Source organism: Silene latifolia, chromosome 11, assembly GCF_048544455.1.
Source record: "Silene latifolia isolate original U9 population chromosome 11, ASM4854445v1, whole genome shotgun sequence".
In the NCBI taxonomy this organism is placed as follows: domain Eukaryota; kingdom Viridiplantae; phylum Streptophyta; class Magnoliopsida; order Caryophyllales; family Caryophyllaceae; genus Silene; species Silene latifolia.
The window spans coordinates 64278606-64282705 of NC_133536.1; the positions used below are offsets into that span (position 1 = coordinate 64278606).

The 4100-nt window shown below is 42.7% G+C and overlaps 1 non-coding gene across 1 annotated transcript; it reads left to right on the plus strand.

The window, feature by feature from the left end:
* Positions 1-2132: 2132 nt before the first annotated feature.
* Positions 2133-2239, plus strand: LOC141615858 (small nucleolar RNA R71). The gene has a single exon (XR_012530250.1). It is a non-coding gene; the product is annotated as a small nucleolar RNA R71 (small nucleolar RNA).
* The last annotated feature ends 1861 nt before the right edge of the window (positions 2240-4100 follow it).

Below are 4100 nucleotides of genomic sequence, written 5' to 3' on the forward strand. Positions count from 1 at the left end.
CTTTCCTCGTCCTTGCTTCTTTATCACCAGCTTTAGCGTCATCATCTTCAATTTGATTGATAATAATTGCACCATGTCCTTTGACAGCTCCTTCATTGCTTTCATCTGTACCTGCAGCAAGGAAAAGAGACGAACTTTCCTCCTTTTTGCTCTCAGTCTGAGGCGGAGGGTTAACAATAGCAGCACAATAATAGGATCAATAGAAGAGAGAGCATTGCAAGGCTGGGTTTGCATGGGAGCTCTCCGGAACTTAGACTGATGAAAAATCAGCTCCTCGTCCCCTACCTGAAAGGTCAAAGTCTTCCCCCCGACGTCTATTACTGCATGGGCAGTAGACAAAAATGGTCTCCCTAAAATGATAGGGGTGTGTGCATCTTCGGGGATGTCTAAGACAATAAAATCAACGGGAATAAAGAACTTCCCGATCTGAACAGGTACGTCTTCTACTACACCTAATGGCAGTGATAAACTACGGTCGGCCATCTGGACAGTCATGTTGGTACAACTCAGCTTTGTCAAACCAAATCTCTTAGCCAGAGATAACGGTAGAACACTCACGCTAGCGCCTAAATTGCATAGCGCGTTATCAATCAAATGCATACCGATATGACAAGGGATCGAAAAACTACCCGGATCTGACTGCTTAGGTGGTAACTTATTTTGAAATAGGGCTGACCCCATCTCAGTCAAGGCTACGGTCTCACTATCATTAATAGTCCTCTTACGCGATAAAATTTCTTTCATAAACTTTAAATAAGAGGGTACCTTTGTCAGCAATTCAGTGAACGGCACATTGACTTCCAAGCTCTTCAAAAGTTCGACAAATTTGCCAAACTGTTGATTAGCTTTTGTATTTTGCAGCCGCCTCGGGAAGGGAACCGTGATGGGTATCTCAAGTCCCTTGTTCCTCGCTTCCAATGTATCTTCCGGTGCAAGTTCTGTATCCTTTGGACGCTTCTTACCTCTCGAACGAGGTCTTTCCGGTGATATCTCGCTTAAACGAGCACTAGCAGGCTCTCGAATAAGCTTCCCGTCATCAATACTACTCGATCGACCAATTTCTTCAGTCGATCGAGCAGTTTCTCCTTCAGAATCAGTCGATCGAGTAAAATTCCCACTCGATCGACCAACTCCCTTTTCTGCTTCACTCGATCGAGTGGAAAAACCACTCGATCGAGTACTTTCATCTCCAGTTCTGCTCGATCGAACACCAGATTTCAGTCGATCGAGCAATTGCTTTGTCGTGAGCCCTTTTTTCTCGACGAACACCGTTCACCATCGATTCTGACTATCTTGGTCCGATTTCGACACTTCTGGTCCCTCATAAGAAAGACCGCTTCTCAATTCTATCAGATTTACCGTCTCATGTGGATTCTTCTCATTTTGAGTCGGTAAATGACCCTGCTTTCTCGAGGATTGATTCGCGGCCAATTGGGCAACTTGAGTTTCAAGTGCCTTAATAGACGCGTCCTTCTGTTGATTTTGTTGATCACTCAACTGCAACTGCTTTGTAATGGATTGCAACATAGACTTTATCTCACTTATTTCACTCACCCCACCGGAAGATGATGCACCATGGTTGGGAGGATTGAAAGACGGAGGCTTCTGAAAGCCTTGTTGATTCTTGTGTGGAGGAATATACGGCTGCTGCTGGTTCGGAGGAGGAATAGGATTAAGCACATTTTGGCTTGTCCACCTCAAATTGGGATGGACATTCGGCTCATAATAAGTATTTGTCTGCCTCTAATGTTGAAAGGCAGCACATTGCTCAAAAGGACTAGGACAATTCTCTGAAACATGTCCCTTAGCTCCACACCTTCTACAGACGAAAGGACCGTCTGAAACAGCATTTACCTGATACATCCCTCCTTTGGAAGCTCCTCCCAACTCATATTTGTCAAATCTCGCAGTAAGAGCCTCTAGTGCGGCTACGAGAAGAAGATTCGACTCTTCTTTGATTGCCCTCCGGAGTTCCCATATTGACCTTATGGGTGGCCAAATCATCAATGATCTTCCACCCCTTAGTCTCTCCCATATTCTCAGCAAATCGGCCATTGGCTGCAGCATCCAAAATAGCTCTCTGATCGTCGTACAGCCCATTATAGAACTGATTACAAAGACTCCATTTTTCGAACCCATGGTGCGGAATGGTTCGCACCAACTTCTTGAAACGGACCCATGCTTCATGAAAGTTCTCATCAGGCCCCTGTTTAAAGCTCGTGATCTGAGCTCTAATGGCAATAGTCTTCGATGCAGAAAAGTACTTCTTGTAAAATGCTAAAGCCAGTGAATTCCAGTCTGTTATCCCATGAGCAGCCCGGTCCAGATCCCTATACCACTCCCTTGCAGCATCGCGGAGTGAGAAAATAAACATGGTTTCTTTTATCTGATCCGGGGTCACGCCAGTTGGTGGAGGTATGGAGCAACAATAATCGATGAAGGTCTCCATGTGCTTGGCTGCATCTTCATTTGCAGCTCCCCCAAATTGGTTTCTCTCAACCAAATTGATATAGGACGACATCGGCTCGAATTTTCTTGCGTCCCCTGGTAATACAAATCCCTTATAGAGATTCGCCGCTGTCGGCTAAGAGTGACTGGCAATAGTTGCTTCTTCAGCCATTTCTAGAAAGTCTGGAGAAGTGACTGTCTCAGGTGATGAATTGGAAACTGGAGATGAAGGTGGATCCTCCTCAAATAGAGCGTTCTCGTAGTAACTAGACAGAGTACTCAGCTCTTCCTCTGTCGGCAATACCCTAGTTGATCGCCTCAACTCGCGCAAAGAATTCTCAATCTCAGGATTGTAAGGCAATAATTCACCGCCCTGTGACCTGCGCATAAGAAGAAGCTACAAATAGAATATAAGAATAGTTTAAGGAACGGATGCCCCTTAAACTAAAAGAAAGACTAAAAATTAAAACAACAAATAATTTAAACAATTGCCTCCCCGGCAACGGCGCCAAAATTTGACACGGCTATCGCAACCCTATCAAAGATAAAACCTAACGGTCTCAACTAAAATGTAGCAGAGGCAGTCGAGTATCGAATCCACAGGGAGGTAATGTAATTATCAGCTGTCTAATTCTAGTCCTAAAGTACCAATTGGGGGGTTTTGTTTGAATTGGTTTCTAAACTACGAGAATTAAAGAAAAGAGAAATAAAGTAAGAGCAATAAGGGCAGGAAATCGGTTTAAACTATCAAGAAGAAAGGGACATGTCGGGAATTCGGTTCACTACGGTAGTCCAGTGACTCAGCTGTAAATGACTCAGACGAACTAATGTGAGACGGATGTTGAAAGGTCCTTTCGGTCCACTTTCTATCCTAAATTGCCACTAACTTAACTTTCATCCTCATTAGGGTAGTCTACTGTTTATAGCAGGCCTATTTAGTCCAATCTTTCGATCCAGGATTAATTTTAGCCAGATTAAAGGGTGACATAGAAGCGTGCACTCAACTAAGTCGAATAAATACAATTAAATTGCTATAGTGACAGGGTCTCACAATTAATTCATCTAATTCATTCACTACATCGTCACATTTCTACCGCAGATCCCCTAATCCCAACATGAAAGGGGTTTAGCTACTCATATCGCTAATTAAACTAACATCAATTAATTTCCCAGTAGTAAACATAAGGGGAGAACCAATAAATCGCATAAAGAGAAATTACGGCAAAAGGAATAATAAGAAACACAAATAATTAAAGCAACAAAAAAAGATTAATTATTAATAGGGGAAGAGAAAGGAATTACAATCCAAGCGATTCCGGCGTAAAGAACACAAAATCCGAGTAAAAGCAATCCCGAAACAAAGTTACAGTGAAGAGGAATAAAGCAACGTAACAAAGTTTTACAGTAGATAGTTTGATAGTATGAAAGATAAGATAAAAGATGTTCTTAACCTAGTTAACATAGGTTTAAATAGAAAAGCAAACAAAGTTTAGCGAAATAATTAACACACGGGCTGATTAAGCCCATTAACCATCGAAACCACTCGATCGAGTGGATTAAAACCACTCGATCGACCAACTCTTCAGCAAAATCCACTCGATCGACCAAATAGTTACTCGATCGAGTGCTTGGTCTTTCTGCAACTTAAGGAT